Genomic DNA, 23,536 nt, shown 5'->3' on the forward strand with positions numbered 1-23,536 from the left:
GAAGGCAGAGGCTTTAACCCACTGAGCCACCCAGGTACCCCTTGATCTTATCTTTTTTTTTAAAATTTTATTTTATTTTTAAATTTTTTATTTTTTATAAACATATATTTTTATCCCCAGGGGTACAGGTCTGTGAATCACCAGGTTTACACACTTCACAGCACTCACCAAAGCACATACCCTCCCCAATGTCCATAATCCCACCCCCTTCTCCCAAACCCCCTCCCCCCAGCAACCCTCAGTTTGTTTTGTGAGATTAAGAGTCACTTATGGTTTGTCTCCCTCCCAATCCCATCTTGTTTCATTTATTCTTCTCCTACCCACTTAAGCCCCCATGTTGCATCACCACTTCCTCATATCAGGGAGATCATATGATTAAGTAATCTCTACACCCAACATGGAGCTTGAATTTACAACTCCAAGATCAAGAGTCACATGCTCTACAGATGATGTTCACTAACTGAGCCAACCAGATGCCCTGGTCCTCCAACCCAACTCCTTATAACAAACCCTGACTACTTAACTTGGCTTATAAGCTTCTCTCTTTTTAACCAAATCATCCTTAATATACTAAATAACCTTTGGTGGTTTTAAAACTTTATTATATGCTAAACACTGTGGTATGCACCTGATAATCTTTAGTTAATTTAGGGAAAGCCTGATTTGTTATAATAGACTTAAGTAAAGATTTAGTAATTAAGTCTTTTAAAAATTAATTTAATGTATTAATTAATAAGGTTTATTAATTAAATTAGATATTTAAAAGATTAACATTTCTGTAGACCCCTTTGCCTTATAAAGACTGCAAGCAACTGTGCAGAATATTTTTAGTACTTTAAAAATCCACCCCTTTCAAAAGAAACAAAAAAAACAAAACAAAACCAAAACACGAATTCATTTATGAAGAATTATTACACACTTTCTTCAGAAAAGATGTAGTTCCACAGTTTCTGTGAATACATTTGTAATAGTTCTAACATTTATTTGACATTATAAAATGGTCAAGTGCAGACAAAAAGATCATGATATTCATTCGAACCATATGACATTTTTTGTAGGTCAAAATGGGCAAATATAGGCAAATTCCTATGAGCAAACCTCATTATGCACCATAACAATGTTATAATAGTGCTAATGGTTTTGTGCATCTGAGAGAATTCTTAATGCAGAGAATTGTCTAGGCTCTGATCCAGTCTTAAGTCTAGGGAAGTAGTTCACAAACCCAGTTCATGACTAAGTTGAAACCTGCCTAAGAAAAATGAGAGAAATAATAATAATGTAAAGAATTTTAGTTTCAAAAAAAGGTAAAATTCTTCAATTATGAAAGTCTGAGATTAGAGGATCTTGGAGGGTTAAAAATAGCTTTCCTTTTGTAAAATGATGTTATAGTAGATAGTACTTCTAAAATGTACTTACCTGGAAAAAATAATGGCAAGTTCCTATCAGCCTTCAAAACAGTTCTTGATATTTTACTATTCTCTAATATCCAAATGTTTAGGAACCATCCACGGGCACACAAAATAACCACAAACAGGATGACACAGACATAGGCAAGGAAGGAAAACCGAAAGCTGAACAGCCCATTCAGTCATCGTGGATTCTTTATTCTTTCTTTTATCCATGCGATGAGGAACCAAAAGTTCTTTCTTTCTATTCTTAGAAGAAGAAGGTCTTCACTGCCTGCGATCTTCTCTGACGCTGTTCCCCCATATCTCGTCTTTGCTTTGTAATTCATTGCCAGGGGCTTTATTCTTCCAGCACCTTTTCTTCTGAAGCCTGAGCAAGGTGATGGAGAAATTATCATTCTCTCCCTGGTACTCCCACTCTGCCATCTTCCTCAGCACAAGTGTGTATCTGATTATTGTAGCAATTTCTTGAGTTCTCTGATGAAGGGTCTTCTAGGTCTCAAAACACCAAAACTGTAAAGAAAAAACAGAGGAGAAGACAGTCTTACTTTCTTTCCCTCTTCTACTAAAGAACCTTCATTTAATTTAGCCTTCAAAAGTCCTCTTTTTCTCTTCACTGACTTCTCTTCCCTTGATATTTTACAGTCAACTTTTCTAAGTTTCTCATCTGTTTCTCTACTCCTTCCTTCATAGAATGGAGTTTCCATGTCCACCATTGGCCTTCTCATTCCTTCCTGTGTCTTGAGGGCCTCAAGGCTTGACTGTGTCCAGTCTGGAGATGGAGGAGATGGCCTTTTTTCCCTATGCCTGGGGGAAAAGTAAAATTCTCTAATTTTAGTTTAGTCTGCCCCCCAGCAGATGCTGTACTTGATTTCCAAAGTGATTTTCCCTAAGAAATAAGGTAAGAATATGTTTTTTTTTCCATAGACAACATGGTATTATCTAAATGAGTAAAGTATATTTCTTCTATTAGCATTTGGGCATGATAGGACTTTGCCCATTACTAAATAATAATATCAATGAATATGATTTTTTACCAAAAAGATTTGACTCTTGTTTGGATTTGGATTTTAAAAAAAGAGTTTACAGCTGCAGTTGTAAATGGCTCTCTACCACTCTGGAGGGGTGGCACCAGTTCCAATTAGATTCCATTAAATTCTGAATCTCCTGGCTGATAGAAATAGAATGGACAGCTTCTGTTACCGGTCCCACCACTTACATAATAGGAACTGAATTTGGCATGGTGATACAGAGAAGAATACAGTATAGGATCAGCTTTTAAAAAGCTCAGTCTAGGAGCAGGCTGGGGGATTCAGGCAGTTGAGCATCTGACTCTCGATTTCAGTTCAGGTCATGATCTCAGGGTCAATGAGATGGAGCCCCACCCAGCATCTGGCTCCCTCTCCCTCTGCCTACACCTCCCCACCCCAAAGGGTATGCTCTCTTTTTCTCTCTCAAATCAATCAATCAATCAATCTTAAAAAGAGAGCTCACAGTCTAGATGGAACTTAAATTACAAACATTTATATAATCTTGTACAAAGTAGTCTATAAGCCAAGAAACAGAATTTAGCTGTTCAACACAAGACATTCTTGATACTTTAAGGCTACTACGAAGTCACACAAGATTAGTTTATAACAGTTTGCAAGTGTTTTTAATTTTTATTATTTCATTTGACCCTTGAAATTATGTTGTTAGATGTTGTTATTCCATTTTAAAAATTAATAGAGCTCAGAAAGCTGAAGTAATTTGTCCAAGATCACCTAGTTTCTGAGAGGCAGAACTGGGGTTCAATTGTGATTAAACTCTGACTGCTCTGGAATATATTACCAGATTAAATAAGCTAAGAATGTGTATTAACAGTTCTCGAATTTAAGCTAATCAACAGTTTAGGGCTGTATTACACACACATGATAAGAAATAAGGAATAGGAGAATACAAAACTCTGCTTCAAAGAATAGGTGTTGTGATATTCGTTTAAAGTAGTTAATAGTCATGACTCCTGATACTACTTTCCTGTGAAGTGAGGGTATGAAGAATTTACCCAATGACATATATTGTTGAGTATATGAGTCAGAGGAATTGCTCAATCAAATGTGGAGACTGATTGAATTAATTACTAGGATGATTTTGGTGACAGGGTATAGTAGTTTCTAATTTAATTTCTTGATAAAAACAGAATTCATTGTAGTTGTAAGTAAATTCACTCAATTGCACTGACATTTGGAATCAAACCAGACAAGTTTCAGTTTCTTTAAATAGTTAGGGCAATTGTGAGTCCTTAGGTGGCTCAGTTGGTTGTCTGCCTTCCGCCTGGGAACTGAGTCTGGCATTGGGTTCCCTGCTCAGCCTCCACAGTGATCTCTCCCTCTCTCTCTCTCAAATAAATAAATAATATAAATTTAAAAAATAGTTAAAGCCATTGTGAAAATGGATCTTTTTATTGGAATCAAGGAAGAATATAGTGTTTCTGTATTTCAATTCTCAAGATCTACCTTAGACCAAGCTATTTATGCCCCACTCTTTCCCATTCCCCCAACTCTGTACCTAGTAGAGCTGGAATAATAAGAGTAAGCTTAAGAGCCTGTGAGAGCATTGTAGACGACTTGGATAAGGGAGACAGGCTAAATGTAAACAAAGACTGTTGGGCATTACCTGTGCCCTTAGTAACTACCTCTCCCACCTCTCTCACCCAGACTCACCTTCCTACAAATGCGTGACAAGCTGAAAATCTCATCCCCATCCAGATGCTCATGTCATAAAGGTCAAGAGAAAAGCATTTGGAGACTGATAGACCTATAAGTTCAAGGGATGAACTTATATTTCAACTCATTTGTTTTCTTAACTAAAATGGAGATTATAAAACTCATCTTCACGGTAGCTACCTTTATTATGTAAGAACTTGATTATTTCACCATCTCAAAAACAAAACAAACAAGAGAACACGTATTGACCTGTTTCTTTTATGACCTCATAAAGGCAGGACCTGGTAAATAGATAGTACAGTTATTCTAGAAGTCCTGGTAGGAAATATATGATTTGAGAGTAGGAAAATAATCCAAAGAGAATTTAGGGCCAGTTACGTCAGTGAAATTTCTGGGAGACTGTGATCTGGGGTGTGAAGGACTATCCCTTCCAAAGTGCTTCTAAGAAGGAGGTGCTTTGCATTGTGGGTCACTTTGGATCTCAGGGACAACATCTCCCACATTTGGAATCTATTTACTGATAGAACCCATAAAGTTACTAGTTTTGAATGGAAGAGCTCACTGCAGCTGGTCCAAGCCTCGGAACAAAGCTCTGCCATGCAGTTGTTACGAGCCAGCAAGTCCAATGGTGCTTGAAATGTCTGTGGCAGTTTGGGATGCCCTATGTAGCTTCTAGCAGACCCATATCAGAGCATAATATACAAAGCAAGCTGGTAATATTTGGAAATAAATACTTTACTGTTGAGAAACTGCTCTTGGCTTGCTAATGGACTCTGTTACACATTGAAAGTCTGACCATGTGAACTTCACCTCTATTAATGACATGTCTTCTGCCCCACCAGGCACTAATGTTCAGTTTGTCTAGGAGTACTCCATCATCAGGTGAAAATTGCATGCATGAGATCAGACCTACACATGTGCTGGAGGCACTAATAAGTTTTAAGACCAGGTGGCTCACATCGCCCATGTACTTACACCTATTAAAGTAACAGACTTCCATCAACCCACCATGGCCTCAGGTAGACTTTTCTCTAACTAGCTAATGGAGGAAGAAGTTCAGTTCTGGTTTACAGATGCTTCTGTCTTATAATATAACTTTGCACCAGTGCCCTGCTGCAGCCATATAACCCCATTAGGGGTGGACCTGAAGGACAAGAAGAAAGAAAATCCTTCTAGTGGGTAGCAATTTGGGTGATATAACTGATTTTCAATGTTGTTTGTCTGAAAGGAGAGATGGTTGTAATCATGTATCTATACCAATTTATGTACTGTGGTTAATGGTTTGGCTAGATATTCAGGGATTTGGAAAGATCATGATTGGAGGAATGCTGATAAGTAGGTTTGGGGAAGAGATATGCAGATTGACTTCTAAGAATGGGCCCATCTAGTGGCAGGTCAGTTGGATCAAACTCTGTTTTAGAAAGGCTCTCAACTTGTTCTCACTGAAGTATTCATTTGTCCTAGATTTTATTTTGTCTTCCCTGTTGTCATCTTTCTGCAAATACTTTGTCATGTTACCGCACAAACAGTGAGTTTGACCAAGTAAATAATTTTATGTAAAAATTAAAAGGTGATGGGCTTTCATGGAATACACTGGTCTTAACATGTATTCCATAAATCATAGATAACTTCTCCCCCCCCAGCTTGACTGAGGTATAACTGGCAAATAAAATTATTAGATATTTAAATTATGCAATGTAATTATTTGATATATACATTGTGAAAAGATTCCCCGCATCGAGTTAATTAACACAGCACTACATATTTACCTTTTTTTTCTTGGTTAGAGCATTTAGGTTCTACTCTGTCATCAAATTTCAATTATACAATACAATATTATCAACTATAGTCACCATGTTACACATTATATCCTTAAGCCTTATTCATTTTTGAACTGAGAGTTTTCACTCTTTACCAAACTCTCTCTAGTTCCCCCAGCCCCTGGCAACCTCTTTTCTACTTTACGTTTCTATGAATTTGACTTTTTTTTTTTTTTTTCAGCTGCCATATGTAAGTGATACCATGCACTATTTGTCTTTCTCTGCCTGGCTTATTTCACTTAGCATAGTGTTCACCAGGTTCATCCATGTTTTCACAATGGTAGGATTTCCTTTTAAGATGGAGTAATATCTGGGGCGCCTGGGTGGCTCAGTGGGTTAAGCTGCTGCCTTCGGCTCAGGTCATGATCTCAGGGTCCTGGGATCGAGTCCCGCATTGGGCTCTCTGCTCGGCAGGGAGCCTGCTTCCCTCTCTCTCTCTCTCTGCCTGCCTCTCCATCTACTTGTGATTTCTCTCTGTCAAATAAATAAATAAAATCTTAAAAAAAAAAAAAGATGGAGTAATATCCCATCGTACATAGATGCCCTTTTTCTTGATCCATCCGACAATGGCTCTATAGAATGCTTAGCAGGCTCTATTGAAGACTGGTTTGTGTGGATTTTGGCAGAAGTGGTGTGGTTCTGGAGCTAGTTGCTATTGTAGAGGCTTCCCAATGCCACAGGCAGTTCTTCATCATACAGTTTCCTGATTTTTGTCAGAAGCAGTAGCTCCCTTAGTAAGCAAGTACTATGATATGACTTTGGGAGTCACTCCATGAGTTCCAGCCTGCATTCAGTTTCTATAGCACTCCTAAAGTCGAAGTCATTTAATTTAAGCAATTTCCATACTGCTTTCTTTAGTTAGCTAGAATGGCTTCTGTGTTCTCCCACTAAGCCTTGACTGGTACAGTCAGGAAAGTCTTACCCCAATCCAAAAGTAGGCAGAAAATGGACTCCATGCACAGGTAAAGGCAGTTTTAACCTGTGTCTTTAATAGGTAGCATTTTGAAAAAGTTTCAATAGCAGCATATTATATATATTCCCAAAATGTTTCATTGCTGTCTTAATGCTAAGCAGATTATGAGAAAGGACAGAAGAGTATTGGTATGAATTCTTGGGAAGTTTAAGTTTAAAAATGTGAAGTGAAACTAGCAATAATAATAATGTTTACAGATTCTGTGACCATGTGGACAAGTCACTGACTATTTTGTAAATTTAGAATAGCAATGTGTTCTCTTCAACATGTCATGAAACTACTGGAGATGTTAATGGGGTATTTTGTGATTCATAGCAATGTGCTATAGAAGAGAAATATAAGGAAGCCATAATGTACTGTGAAAAATCATATCTATTCATTATTTTTACAAAAATCAGTGACGGAAATACTTTTTTGAAAACAGAATCCTCCCACTGAAGTCAAGCAGTAGTAAATGCTGTCTGCTTAAAAGTATCTAAATAGAAGCTTTTCTGGGTTAGCTCTATAGATTGGAAAACTGGGGGAAATTTGAAAACCCAACAAAAGTACTTCCTGAAGCTTATCCAGTGCATCTGCTGGCCTCCTTTTCCTATCATTGTCATCAAGTACTAGAAGTTTATAGTATCTACTTGCAAAGGATATTTTAAAACATGACTGTGCTTTTAGGTAATTTTAAATTATGTAATTTTAAAGGGTATTAGTGCTGGATCTGTGTAAACCTGGATGACCTATTATTTGTAGCAATGTTTCTTAAGCTGGGGACTTGTTTGGCTGGCCAGTAAGGGGACTAAATTTCTGCATTTCCAACAAGGTCCCAGGTGTTGTTGATACTTCTGACCTATGGATCACACTTTGAATAAGAAGGATTTGTAGGCTAAGCTTTAAAATCTTAGCCAAGTTCTTTAAAAATTAATGGCAAATTATTTGTTTCCTTCTTCTAATTCAGACAGGTAATTTGGATACTGCACTTAACCCAGTCCCAATGTCAAACCAGGATACATATTTGTAAAAGAAAAAAAAGGCATGGAAGTTAAGGTTGTGATTTTAAATACTGGCAGATTTTCTATTCTGGAGTAACTAAAGCTTTTATTTCCGTGTTACAAAACAGAGTCTACTTAGTAGTGTGGACTTGAATTAAGAAAGATGTGGATTGAGGTAACTGGGTGGCTCACTTTGCTGAGGGTCTGACTCTTGATTTTGGCTCAGGTCTTGATCTCTGGGTTATAAGACTGAGCCCTGCATTGGGCTCCATGATGAGAAGAGAGTCTGCTTGAGATTTTCTCTCTCCGTTTTCCCTCTTTGCCACTCCCTCACCCCTGTTCTTTCTCTCTCTCAAATAAATAAACAATTCTTTAAAAAGAAAAGAGAGAGAAAGACCTGTATTTGGATCAGATTTACCTTTAACGTTGTATGAACTTGGGCAAATCAAAAAAATTCCTAAGCTTGGTTTTCTCTGTGGTTGTCACAATGTCCTAGAGTTGCAGTGAGGTTAAAAGGGACAATATGGGGAGTCCTTAGCCATGTGCCTACATACAGGAAGTCATCAATAAAGATTACTTGCTTCATTAGTTATTATCTCCAAGCAGCAGTCTGGCTCCAGGTTGGTTGTGACTCTTAATTAGAGTAGAAATTCTTGACTAAGAGTCTAGTGCCTCTAATGAGTGAGATTGCTTTGTGAAAACTAGTCACTGCCATCATCATTGTCTGGTCATATTATCAAATATGGAGCTGATAATTGCCTATGAAATACTTCACCTGGAAGAAATAATGTGCGTATCAAAATTGGATACATTCTATTTTCAAATTACTTATAACTAGACTTGTGTCATTATAGCTTTTGGCTTAGACCCTTAAATATCAGCATACTTATTTGGGTGGAGCTAGAGAGTATTATGCTAAGCGAAATAAGTCAGTGAGAAAGACGAATACCACATGATTTCACTCATATGTGAAATTTAAGAAAAAAAAATGCTCAAAGGGAAAAAACAAGAGAGGCAAACCAAGAAACAGACTCTTAACTATAGAGAACAAAGTGATGGTTACCAGAAGGAAGGCAGGGATGGGGGTTGGGTAAGAGGGAAATGGGTGATGGGGATTGAGGAGTGCAATTGTGTTGAGTACCAGATGTTGTATGGAAGGTGGAACTACTACATTGTACACCTGCAACGAATATTGCACTGTATGTTAACTAATTGGAATTTAAAGAAAAACTTAAAAAGTAAAAACAAACAAACAAACAAATATTCATATATGTTTTTGTTATTCTGAATATGTAAGGAAAATTTTAAAGTATGTATATTTTGTCTTTATGAATATTTAGCTGTGTAGTTGCCTGAAAGCTTTGTAATACAGAATCCTAAAAAAATAAAGATTAATATTCAATACATCAAATGTTCCATATTTATCCAGCATGTTAGCTACTTTCAACCTCAGAAACTTTTTTTCCCCCCATTGAGGAGGCATTTGTGCAATTGTTCATATCTGTAGAACTTCTAACACTGTATTTATGTAAAATTATACTTCAGTATAATTGCCTATGTAATTAACATTCAGGAAAAAATTATTTATTCAGGAGCACATTTCACAATTCAATTTCAGTCTGTGACAAAGAGGCTTTTAAATGTTAATCTTATGAAAGAAAACGGAGCAAATAGTAAAGGCTGTGGATTAATACAAGAGGCAGCTATTTACAGCATAACATTTTCCCTCCCTGGGAATTACCTATTTTCTACCAGAGAGTCTAGGCATGTTTCAAATCTCACTGGGAAGTGTGGGGTTGAATCTTATATTTTGTGCATATTAGACGGTTTCACATCAGGTGACTAAATAAAAGAGCAAAATGGTTACAAATACATTTGTTGTTGAAGCTTTAAAAGAGACAGAAAGAATAAATGCACATTATGGTGGAGTTAAAAATGATCAAGAATACGTAGAAAATAGAAATAGGAGGTATATTTTCTCAGTCTCAATTCTACAGGAATTTTCTGCTTCAAATAATAATCCTTTCAGAGCTTATGAACAGGATGCGTGCTCCCCCTCCCATCAGCTAGCTTTTAATTTCAATAACATGCAGTAACATCTCTGGAGAACCACAGGGACTATTTCTGTCACATACCTATGATTGTGGAAATTGGTGGAAGTTTGAGGGAGACAAGAGTAGAAATATCATTATCTATTCACGTGTTTCTTTTCTGATTACAGAATATCATGTTGGAATAAGATTAAAGAACTTGTTAATACCTAATGGAACATAAAAACTTACAGGAAAGTTATTTTCTAGTCGTATTTGTGATAGGAACTTAAAAATGTACTGTGTGTCTGTAATTGTTCTAAGGCATAATATAGTGCTTTCAGTTTATTTGCAAAATAAATGTATAAATAAATTCTTGTTAGAAAGATTATTGTTGATGATACACAGAAATAACATATGTTGTTTAATCATAATATAGAACTTCATTGTCATTGCCACCACCTTAGTCCAAGACACCAAAATCTCTTGTTTATATAATTGCACCAGCTTTCTTTCTGGACTCCCCACTTTCACACTTGGCCTATTGCCCACAGAACGGTCCAAATTAACTTTTCAAGCTTAACTTCGATTATATGCACAGACTCTCAGAACCATGTCTATCCACCTACCTGTATATGTGCCGTTCTGACCTCCTTTTCCTCCTACTATTTTGGATAAACTCTCCCATCCAAAGCCACTCCTCCTCTCGTGGGTGAGATGCAATCTTGTTTCACTTACTCAAAAAATGACTCCAGATATTCTCCCTGTTCTGTCCAGCATCACTACTTTCCCCTCTCCATTGGATCATCTCTACGAGCATATCTACCCAAACCTCTTGCCCCATTTTTCTACTTCCATTTACAAGGAAATTCCTCTAAGTAGTAATTTATACTTATTTCCTCCACTTCTCCATTTTCTCTGAACTCCTTCTATTCAGGCCAATACCCACCGTTACTTTACTGAAACTACTTTATTAAAGTTTGCCATTGATTTCCACATTGTAAAATTCAACCAACAGTCAAGTCTTAGCCCTCCTCTTAACTGAGCAATAGCCAGCATTTGGCACAACCGATTGTTCTTTACTACTTGAAACACTATCTTTAGTAGGCTTTTGGGCTATCACAATTTCCAGTTTTCTTCCTACCTCACTGGCAGCTCTTTCTTAGATTCCCTTATGAACACTATGTCCTGCTTCCTTCACTTCTTTCAAGTCTTTGTTCATGTATCACATCACAACGAGGTCTTCCTATTTTCTCTGTGTTAGGACTCTCCACAGAAATAGATTTAATAAGATATATATATGAATATATATATTCTTGTGAATATATATGATATGATATATATATGATATATATATTCATGAGAGACACAGAGAGATATTTATTATAAGGAATGGCTCACACAATTATGGAGGTTAAGTCCCAAGATCTGCAAGCTGGAGATGAAGGAATAGTTCCAGTCCCAGTTGGAAGGCTTGAGAACCAGGACAGGGTGAATGTTCTAGCCCAAGGGCAGGAGAAGACCAATGTCCCAGCTCAAGAAAAGCAGATTTCAGGCCCATTAACTTCCCACTTATTCAGCTCCCTTTTTTTTCTACTCAGGTTTTCAATTGATGGAGGCCATCTACATTAGGAAAGGCAATCGGCTTTGCTCTGGCTACAGATTCAAAGGTTAATCTCATCTAGAAACACACACACCCAAAATAATGTGTGACCAAATGTCTGGACATCTCATGTCCCAATCAAGTTGACACATTACATTTACCATCACACCACCCTATTTAAAATGGCAACCTTCCTTGACAGACTCTATCCCTTTCCCTCGTTTTCTTGTCTCCACAGCAGCCATCACCATCCACAGATACTATGCTGCATTAATTTACTGATCGGGTGACTGTCTCCTCCACTAGACTGGTAGTTCCATGAGGGTAAAAGATTGTATAATTGTTTATGGCTGCATCTTCTGTTCTACAACAGTGCTTAGCACATGGTAGATGATAATTAACCTTGTTGGGTGAATGAACAGGGGTCACTCCCTTGCTTAAAACTTTTCAGGGGAGGGGCACCTGGGTGACTCAGTGGGTTAAGCCTCTGCCTTCGGCTCAGGTCATAATATCAGGGTCCTGGGATCGAGTCCCACATTGGGCTCTCTGCTCGGCGGGAAGCCGGCTCACCCTCGTCTCTGCCTGCCTCTCTGCCTGCTTGTGATCTCTCTCTGTGTCAAATAAATAAATAAGATCTTTTTTTAAAAAAAACTTTTCAATGGCTTCTTTTTTCACTTAAGATAAAATCCAAATGTTTACCATGACCTAAAACCCTGTGTGATCTGCCCATTTCTTCCTCTTTAACTTCTTGTGTCCTTTTCTCATTCTTACATTGGATTCCTTGAACACACCAAGAGTCTTCCTGCTTCAAGGTCTTGATTCTGTTCCTTCTTCCAGGAACAGGTTCTTCTTTCTTTGTGTATCTGGATCTTGCTTAGTGTAGGTATGAGACTGTCTACTGCAGCTCAGAATGACTTTCCCTGACCATTATGTTTCCTAGGTTTCCCTCGAATATTCTGTTCCACTCTACTCTTTTTGCTTATTCACATCTCTGATTAATGGTGATTAAATTCTTTTTCATTTTAAAATTGATTATAATTCATGTACAATAAATTTTTTTTTTAAAGATTTTATTTATTTATTTGACAGAGAGAAATCACAAGTAGACGGAGAGGCAGGTAGAGAGAGGAAGGGAAGCAGACTCCCTGCTGAGCAGAGAGCCTGATGCGGGACTCGATCCCAGGACCCCGAGATCATGACCTGAGTCGGCCTAACCACTGAGCCACCCAGGCGCCCTCATGTACAATAAATTTATATGGGGCCTGTTATGTTGGCAAAACTATGCAGAAACACGTGTCAGGTTGTGGCAACATGTTGGAGGGACAAACTAAAGACCACAAGGAGGATGAGAATATGCTATAGATGGGGGTTAGTTTGTGGAAGGCCTTGGAGGCTGGGAGATATTTGTGCCCACAAATGCCTGCAAATAGTAAGGAGCCACTATGGTGGTTTAAACAGGTAACAGGATAAAAATAGCCTTTAGGAAAATAAAGACATCGCATACTAGCAGGCCACTCCAGGAACTGAAATAAGCCTTCAAGAGGCAGGTAATTTGATTAAATTACTTTGTTCCTTATTCATTCAGTGATTTGGGGGCTTGCCATTTAATTCTTGGATTAAGTGAAGATTCTTCTGGTCCCTGTGCACCAGTGCATTCTGATTAGGGAGCTCATGTGATTTTGGTGTTTAGATCCTTGTAGGAATTTAAATTCTAAAGGGCTAGCCTGTTTGAGATTTCTTCTTCTTTGTGCTAAATGTGGTTGGTTGTGGTGAAATGAAGCCTGAACTCCTTAAAAATCCCTTCAGTGTTTATCCGCACATGTTTAATTATTTCTGATAGGGAGGGATGTGTGTCTCTCAGCCGAATATAGGGTGCCCCTGAATAGTTCTACTGCGTTCCAAGGTATTCTTGGGTGAATTACAGCATGACCTGAGAAACCCTGTGATTTCTAGCAAATTGATGGATGGAGATTTATTTCCTATTGACATTGTTCCTTGAAAAGAATAGGAACAGTGACACCCCCAATCCATTAGGCTGACATGTCTTTTAACGGAAAGCCAAGTGGGTGTGTGTAGTAGAGATTGCTTGTGGATTCGCACATGCGTTGTGAAGAGGGAAAGTGGGGGTAGAACAGAAAGTGAAGGGGGAACACTATAAAGTAGGGGTTGAAACCTTAATATATTTAATATATTTAATATATTTAAAGAGCCCTGTCATAAGAGGGCTCCATTTAATAAGCTGTCACAGAGATATGTACTAGAACACACACTTGTTGCCGAGAAAATTGGTGTCTCACTTGGAGTTACATTTCCCACAGAAGTATCATTTGTGATAATGGTTTATATCATTGATTATGAAATCAGAAAACACATTCCCTGTGCCTGGGTGGGAGGTATTGACTATTGGAAAAAAGTTAAAATGATTTTTAGAAAGTTTGCTTTATGACTTGGGATTGGTAAGTGCGGGGAATGAAAAGGGAGTGAAGTGGAGAAATCACTTTTAGGGGTCCAGTAACCTGGAGTGCTGCTGTATGTCTAGTACAATAGTGAGGATGTAGGTGACCAAACTGGCCCCTAGATTCAGCTTAAGGTACTGATTCATTCAACCCCTGTGTGGCTTGTCCTGCTTGCAAGAATCTACCTGTCTAGTGGAGAAGACAGAAAAATAAACAAATAAGCAAACCTGTAATACAGATAAGGCTTTTACAGGCTGTTTAGGGCCTCAAAGGCAGGGCATTTAACCCAACTTTGTGAGTGTGGGCATCAGGGAAGCATTTGGGGATGGCTGTGAAACACTGAATATATTAATAGGGAGTCTGGAGAAGGACAGTGACAAGGGAAGACTTCCCTTTCTAGTATGTCCAAACTGCTAGGGGTAGAATTTTACAGAATGATATGCCATTAAGTGCATTGATTTAATATTCCAGGAGATCCTCTCTCTCTCTCTCTCTAATGAATTGCAGGGAAGGTCAGTGTGGATGTGGAACTAGGGAAGCATGTAAAGAGATGCAGCTGCGGCAGTAATCAGGCTCCAGATCACAAAGGCCTCATAAAACCAGGTTAAGTGATCTTAGTCAATGAAATGGAAACAATTAAAGGAGGAAAAGAAAATGCTATAGCCGTAAACAACAACAAAAAGGGTTATAAAATCCAAATTCAGGAGCCTGTACTTACAAGTGTTTTTAGAAAAGGATTTTTTAGGTGAGCGGAAAAACATAAAGAAGACAAAGTAAAAAAGCATAGCAAGGAGGGATCAGTGTTTTTATTTTTATTTATTTGACAGACAGAGATTACAAGTAGGCAGAGGGGCAGCCAGAGAGAGGAGGAAGCAGGCTCCCCGCTGAGCAGAAAGCCTGATGTGGGGCTTGATCCCAGGACCCTGGGAACATGACCTGAGCTGAAGGCAGAGGCTTTAACCCACTGAGCCACCCAGGTGCCCCTTTGCCTCTTTTAATTAAGCTCCTAGTTAGTCCCATGTAGTATCTCTAGTTGTTGAAGATTTGGAAACCCAAGGATGACTCTTGGGACCCCTTTAAGCTCCAGACCCTCTGAGATGATTTTCAGGTGGATTGCACGAGGGAACACCTCCGGTACTGTAGGAGTGAGGTCATTAGTTTAGTGGAGTGAAGCATGCTGGGATGGGAATAAACAGGGATCAGCATGCACCATTAAAGGGAGAAGTAGCTGTTCAGTCAATTGTTGCTATGCAGCCACCATGCCCTGGTGTTCATCGCCACATCTTCTGTTTTGTACAGTATTGATGACTAATTAAAATTTCCTCTGGTTTTTGCCTTTGTTTCTATCACAGCTACCTCCAATCATTTGTGTTGTTCGAATCCTAAAACCATGTGAGCTGTTGGTTAATAGTTTATAAAGTTTCTATTTTTAATAACTCCAGAATGCTATTTTATTAATTCTGAGTTGAGAATATAAAATGCTAAGTGGAATAGATATTTGCATTGGCCTCAACAGTTTGCCTCTCTCTGCAAGCAACCTAAATGGGAAGCCAATTAATCATGATGGTTGATTGGTGAGATGGCTGAAATCAGATTTGGGTTTTAATTTGCCTCCATCTCCATGGTAGGCCTAGGCCTTAGATGCTCTGCTTGTTTTTTTACTGCTAAGACTATTCTCTTTTCTGTCAGTTTGATGCCTTGTCCTCTGATTAACTGTTGGCTCTGACCAATGGGGAGCCTTGACAGGAGTTCTGAAGGAGGAAGGGAAGTAGGTCATTGTATTTATTTCCTTGGTTTCTCCAGGGAGTATCTAGATCATACAGTTATTGAGAATTTAAATAATGTAAACTTAGTACAGTCCCTGGAACATGGAAGCTCTCAATAAAACTTCTTTTAGTTTTCTTTTTAGCAATGATTAGTACAGGGGTGCCTGGGTGGCTCAGTTGGTTAAGTGTCTGCCTTCAGCTCAGGTCATGATCTCAGGGTCCTGGGATTGAGCCCTGTTTCAAGCTCCTTGCTTTGTGGGGAGCCTGCTTCTCCCCCCCCCCCCGCCCCTCCCCCTGTTCAGCTTGCTCTCTCTCTCTCTCTGTCAAATAAGTCAACAAAATATTTTTTTAAAGAATAATTAATACAGTTTAAGAAGTCAAATAATACTTTCTTGTCTCTCCTATGGGATGTGGGTCTTTTCAAGGTAATCTGCTCTCCTTAACTCCCTTCTTGAATTTTGATGCTCTATCCTTCCCATCTTCTTTTAGGTCTAAGGGGAAAGTTGATTTTAGTCTTACTGCTTCTAATTCCTGATTTCTGCACTATCCCTTGAGGTTCCCTATCCCCACTCAGATCATGAAATTAAATTTCTTCTTAAATAAACTCTCCTAGCATTATCTTAATATGAATGTGCCATCCATTTCCTGTTGGAATGCTGACTGTTTACTACTTGAAGCCATTGATGTCTCTGGCTTAGACTATTTCCTTTCTCCAGTCGCCTTTCAGGCAAAGACAGCTTAATATGTAGTTCTGAATATACCCCTTCCTTTCTGAATATCTCACAGGATCCACTACCTTCAACTTAGCTTCTGTTTATATCTTATATTTAACTCTTTTTCAATGAGAACTTTACCTATATCTTCACCTGCCCTTGTCTTTCTCCAGACACAGGTGGAGCTGGAACCCTACTGTTAAGCAATGCCTACCCCCTTACCTAAGTGGTTGATTCAGGCTCTCCCCTTCCTCCAATCCTTTGAAATGTCTTCCATATTGCAAAATTCAATCAGTGATTAATTCTGCACCCATCTCACTTCATCTCCTAGGAGAATATGAATCAGTTGACTAATTTTTCCTTCTTGAAACACTTTTATTTCTTACCTTCCTTTCCAAGATACTTACGGGTTTTCTCCTCCTTCATAGCTTGCTTCTTTCCAGTCTCCTTTGATAGATTCTCATCTTCCTTTCTTCTAAATTTTGGGGACTCCAAGGCTCTGTTCTTACCCATCTTTTTTATATAGGCTCTTCCTCTGGGTAATTTCATGTATCATCTTGACAGTAAATAGTATCTATATGGAGATAATTGTCACATTCCTCTCCTGAAACTTGAACCCTTCTTTGAATTCTAGGCACTTACAGTAAGGTCATTAGTTTAATGGAGATGTTTCAATCTCTTCTCAGCCTTTTGGCTAAGATCAAGTGTAATGGAGATGTGTCATACTTATCTCAAATGTATCAAGTCCAAAATAGAACTCCTTATTTGCTACTCTCCTTAATTTAATCTTTCTCCTTTTTTTTATTGTATACATTTTAGGTTGTAGTATTTCCTGTAACTACTACTATAGCTAAATTCATTATTGTTATATAATAATTCATTATTTTCTAAATATTTTAAAATTTCCTTTATGAATTCTTTTGGATCAATGAATTATATAGAAGTATATTTTGAATACTTCAAATGTGGGTCTTTTGGAATTACATTATTTTTATTCACTTCTAATTTTATTGCATTTATTGAGAAAGTAGTCTTTATGATATCCAATCTTTACTTTTTTGTTGAGATTTGCCTTGTGGCTTAGTACATGGTACATTTTTATTACTATTTAATGTTTGCTTAGGAGAGAAGTCAAGAGGGAGGGAGAGAGAGAGAGAATAGTTTTGTGGGGCAGATTGTGGGAGATCCCTGAAAAGCATTTTTTCTGCCAGGAGCCCCAGGAATATAGAAAAAAGTCTGAATTCATTTTATGTTAATTTCTTGGCTTTGGTGTTCTGGCCACCAGACACCTACATGGATAGGCCTGTTGTTTTGATATTTTAAAATAAATTTCTTGATTGTTTAGTCACTCAGAACTCAGGAGGAATCAGATAAGTTTCATCATTATCTCCCTGAGCTCGTGGATAGATTTTTTTTCTAGTCCACCCTTTAATTGAGCTTTTAACACTTTGAAGTGCCTGGGTTTATGACGTATCTCAGTTGCAACTCCCTGCATCACATAGGCCAGATGCATTGTTTTCTTCTTGCTCATGTGTCAATCCTAAATTAGCTTAGTAAGATTTTTAATTAATTAAAAATATGTTTTACTATTTTTTGATGAATATAATTGTATATATTTAAAGTGTGCAATGTGGTTATTGGACATACATATACATTTGTGGAATGATTATCAAGGTCAAGATAATTAACACATTCTTCACTTCACATAGTTAACTCTTTCTTGTGGGTGTGGATAAGAATGCTTAAGAACTTTTCTCAGCAACTTTCAAGTTTACAATACTGTATTTTTAACTCTTGTCACCATGCTGTACATTAGATCTTCAGAACTTATAACTGAAAATTTGTACCCTTTGACCTACATCACCCATCTCCCCATCCACCAACATCTATTCTCTGTTTCTTTGATATTGGCCTTATTTATTTATTTTTTAGATTTCACACATAATTGACACCATTCAATGTTTGTCTTTCTCTGTTTGGCTTATTTCACTTAGCATAATGTCTTTCATTTTTATCCATAGCATCACAAGTGGCAAGATTTCCTTATTTATAAGGACAATATATATACCCATATAATGGAATAATATTTTCTATAATATATAATATGTAAACCACATTTTCTTTATAGGTTATTCATATCTTGGCTATTGTGAATAATGCTGGAATGAGCATGGGAATGCAGGTATCTCTTAGAGATACTGTTTTCAGTTCTTTCATATATACCTAGGAATGGGATTGTTAGTTCATCTCATAGTTAAATTTTGAATTTTTTGAGGAAACTCCATTCTGTTTTTCATAATGGCTATACCAGTTTATATTCCTACCAACAGTGCAAAAGTGTTCCCTTTTCTTCACATCCTTGTGAATATTTATCTTTTGTATTTTTGATAATAGCCATCCTAACAGGTGTGAGATGATCACATTATGATTTTGATTGGCATTTCTCTGACAATTAGTGATGTTGATCATCTTTTCAAATACCTACTGGTCATTTGCATGTTGTCTTTTAAAAAATGTCTAATCAGGTCCTTTGCCCATTTTTATATTGTGTTATTTGCTTTTTTGCTGTTGAGTTGTATAGGTTCTTCATATAATTTAAATATTAATTCCTTACCAGATTTTTGGTGTCTAAATATTTTTTCCTTTTCTGTAGGTTACCTTTTCAATTTATTGACTGTTTCCTTTGTTGTGAAGATGCTCTTTAATTTGATCTAGTCCTGCTTGTCTATTTTAGGGTCTGTTGTCCATGCTTTTGGTGTCTTTTCCAACAAATTATTGGCAAGAGCAATGTTCAGGATTTTTTCTCATATATATATATATATATATATATATATATATATATAATTATTTTTGGGGAGCTTTATAGTTTCAGATTGTATATTTAAGTCTGTGATCCATTTCTTTTTTTTTTTTTTAAGATTTTATTTATTTATTTGACAGACAGATCACAAGTAGGCAGAGAGGCAGGCAGAGAGAGAAGAAGGGAAGCAGGCTCCCTGCTGAGCAGGGAGCCTGACGCGGGGCTCGATCCCAGGACCCTGGGATCATGACCTGGGCCGAAGGCAGAGGCTTAACCCACTGAGCCACCCAGGTGCCCCTGTGATCCATTTCAAGTTAATTTTTGTGAGTGATATAAGATAGGATTCCTGTTTCGTTAGTTTGCATGTGGGTATCCAGATTTCCTAGCATCATTTATCAAAATGACTATCCTCTCCCAGTTGTTTGGTTTTGGTGCCTTTGTCAAAATTAGTTTACTGTATAAATGTGAGTTTCATTCTTATCAAACTCTTTTCTAAGTTCCAACCTCCTGTTATTATTGATTATTCAACATTTCCATCTGAATGTCCCATAAGCATCTCAAACAGGCCCAGTCTAAATTCATTACTTTTACTTCCTTCTTTCTATTTTAATTATTAATATCTTTGTCAAATTAGACAGAAATAAGTTTTGGTCATTAAGGTTTATAACTGTCTTAGAATAAGAGACTTGGGCAACAACAAAACATATTCTTATATATATCAGAATTATAAACTTAGTAATGAGCTTTGATTTGTATATACTTTTTCTCTTGATAGTGTTTTTAATGTCTGTGTTTCTTGAATTGAATTGCTTTGTCCCATGTTAAGTCATGATAAACAACTCTTTAAAATTTAAGGGCAAAAATATCAAGATTTAGTGGAATCACAATCTATTTCTTTCTACACTTTCTAGGAGGGGTGTTAAATAAGCTATGATGTATAAGACTTTTACAATGAGGTTATAAAATAACATTCTGTCCTGGTAAATTGTTAGCTGTAAATTGTTACAGATAACAGAGAAGATGTTATTGTCCTTTAAAGGAAGCTGTTTGAGAAGTGCTCTGAGCTGGTCCTACATGGCATGTATTCTAACTACCCAGATTGCTGGTTCCTCAAGCAATCCATGAAATTTTACTTATCTGGATCTTTGTTAATGCTTTCCCATACCTTCTTGTACATCAAAATTTTACTCACTCTTCTAAACTCAGGTCAAATGCTGCCACCACTCTGAAGCTATGTTCCCCTGAATCAGAATTAATTTATTCCTTTCTTTATATTGCTAAAACACTAATTTTTTTTGAGGACTCCTTTTATTGTGGTAAAAAACATATAACGTACATTTATCCTCTTAACAATTTTAAGAATGTTATAGTATTGTTAACTGTGCTCATTGTTGTACAAAGATCTCTAGAACACTTTAATTTTGCATGACTGAATTTCTATACTCATTGAACAACGCCCCCTTGCCCCTCTTCCTACTTCTTGGTGACCACCATTATACCTTCTGTTTCTATGAATTTGATTACTTTAGATAACTCATACAAGTAGAATCATGAAGTGTACATCTTTATGTGGCTGGCTTATTTCACTTAGCATAATGTCTTCTAAATTCACTCATCTTTTGCATATGATAGGATTTCCTTCTTTTTAAGGATGAATAATATACATTGCATTTTACATTTTCTTTATCCTTTGACGCATTGATGACATTTAGGTTGCGTACATATCTTGGCTGTTGTGAATAATGCTACAATGAATGTTGGTGTGCAAATATCTATTTGATATTTTGTTTTGAACTCATTCTGATAAATACCCAGGAGTGGGATTGCTGGATCATGCGACAGTTCTATTTTTAATTTTTTTTAAAAAAATATTTTATTTTATTTATTTATTTAGAGAGTGAGCAGAGAAAGAGCCAGAGGGGCAGAAGGGGATAGGGGGATGGGGAAAGAGGGAGGGAGAGAGACAAGCACACTCTTTGCTCACTGCGAAGCCTGACATGGGGCTCCACCCCACAACCCTGAGATCATGACCTGAGCTGAAGCCAAGAGTGGGCCCTTTAACTGACTGAGCCACCCAGGTGCCCCCTATTTTTAATTTTTTGAGGATACTCCATACTGCTTTTTCCATAGTAGCTGCATCATTTTATAATCCCACTAACAGCATATGAGGGTTATAGTTTTCCCCCATCTTGCCACCCTTTATATATTTATGGTGGCCATTCTAATACTATGAGGTAATATCTCATACCAAAGTGCCTGACTCTTATTTTATTCTGTTTTGCACTTTAGATAGTTGTTTACATGTCTTTTTCTTCATTAAGCATAGAGTAAGCACTGCCTACTAATAGTAACCTCATAGTGCCTAGTTCATAATAGGTGCTCAAGGTGTACTTAATTATTTAATTCCTATTAGTAGGTAAATAATATTCTACTTCTTATTATCCCTCTGCCAATATGTATACAAAGAGTTGATCTAACACCAACTGTATCCTCTACTTTTTAAAAGAGAAGAACATGAACTATGTTTCAATATTATTCCTTTTCCCATGGAATTTGATTGACTCATTGGTGTAGTTATTCTATTCCTATTCCAAAATGAAGATTTCTTTAAAAAAAGAAATAAACATCATTATATTGTTTTGTAAGTAAGGGCTTTATTTTAAATTAAAGTGTTATATGCTATAAATTAATACCTAAATGCTTACTTACATGTAATATGTTTATCTATAACAACACATACAGGAGAAAGGGTTTTGCATATGATAAATTGGACCTAACAACTAATGACAACTCCTAGTAAGTGAACAAACTTCTCAAAAACAACTGGAACTACATGATTTATTGAACACAATGGATGAAAATAAGACTTTTTACCTTTTCTCTTTTAGTGTTGTACTCAAAGGTCCTCAACATTTTCTATTACAGTTTGCTAAAGTGTGCCAATAAATCTCTACATTTTATTTGCAATGTTATTTTATCTTTCTCTTGGACATCTGTTCATACTTCATCCTTTTGAGAATTTTTAAAAGGCTGTTTCCTCCCTAAGATTGCCTTCTACAGCTGATGACTGAAAAGATATGTACAAAATAAAAAACAGGAGAAGGACAGCAGGGCTATTACATATGGTCCAGTCACATTAGCTTACATCAAAAATGCTTATTCTGTTGTTTTGAGGGTTTTTTGTTTTTTTTTTTTAAACGACTTATGTCACCTGGTCCTTGGAATCTGACTTCAGGCAACCTAAGAAAACACAAGTTCAGTGAATAGTTAAAAGGTCACAGTTAAATTTCTTAAGACTTGAATTGAATCACATCTGGAGGGACAAGCTTGAGTACCAAGTGCCAGTACTAATGGGAAAAATGCACAAAAATTTGCACATTGTGAGAATACCATAACAAAGAGAAGAACCATTTTAATATATGATTAAAATTCAATATTTATAATAATGACTACAAAAATAAAACCTCAACAACAAAGGCCTTGATGGATTATAAACTATTCTAACACAACATTTGTGTTGACCTTTATTAAGTAGAATATGTTGGTGGTTGTGCTCAACATGATGGAAGGGCTCTTATTCTTCCCTCTCTTGAATATCCAGCAAGCTAGGATGTCCCTAGGCCTTGCTGGTCTCTGCAAATAATGAAGTCCCATTAACAAAAATACTTGCATTTTGCTCCTTGGTGGTGCTTACCTGTACAACTCGGGGGTCTCATCTTTTTCCTGCTCCCATTCAAAGCCTCCCTTTTATTTCTAAGATTCTCTGGAAGAGTTCTCATGAGACCTGAAGAACAAGACCATCAATCTACATTAGTCTGTTTGAAATCTGCTGGTTGTGAGTCACCCGCTGTCCTTAGCTGGTGCTGTGCTGAGTGTCTCAGTCCCTTCTGTTGCCCTTTCCCCAACTGTTCCTCATTTTATCACTTGGGCTTTACTCAGCCTGTGTAAGTCACAAGTTTCAGCCAGTTCCTCCTAAACACAGCTCCTCTATTCCCACCTTCAACCTTTCGCTGTTCTTCAATCTCCACCTTCTCTATCCTACCCACGGCCCTTTACATCTGTATGAGTATGTGCAAATGCATAAGCACGTGCACGGGCACACACATACACACACACACACACACACACACGCGCGCGCGCGCGCGCACACACACACACAAACCCTCATGTCCTTTATATGGTTCAGGCACTCAAAAGCGAAACTTCTCTGGCCCCAAGCCAGAAGTCCTTCCTTATTTTAACCCAAGCAAATGGGTTTGGAAGAAGAGGAGGGCATGCTCTATG

The 23,536-nt window shown here is 37.3% G+C and overlaps 1 long non-coding RNA gene across 5 annotated transcripts in view; it reads right to left on the minus strand.

Annotated features, from left to right (window-relative positions):
- Positions 1-957: 957 nt before the first annotated feature.
- Positions 958-23,536, minus strand: part of LOC131839177 (uncharacterized) — a 93,387-nt gene continuing 70,808 nt past the window's right edge. For 2 of the 5 annotated variants that reach the window (XR_009356845.1, XR_009356842.1), the window contains 3 exons: positions 22,947-23,036; positions 16,860-17,026; positions 958-1,919 (listed from right to left, as the gene is read on the minus strand). This is a non-coding gene — a long non-coding RNA (uncharacterized LOC131839177). The remainder of the gene's footprint in view (positions 1,920-16,859; positions 17,027-22,946; positions 23,037-23,536) is intronic. The other 3 variants (XR_009356844.1, XR_009356841.1, XR_009356843.1) reach the window with 2 other exon arrangements.

This window comes from Mustela lutreola, chromosome 8 (assembly GCF_030435805.1).
Source record: "Mustela lutreola isolate mMusLut2 chromosome 8, mMusLut2.pri, whole genome shotgun sequence".
Taxonomy (NCBI): domain Eukaryota; kingdom Metazoa; phylum Chordata; class Mammalia; order Carnivora; family Mustelidae; genus Mustela; species Mustela lutreola.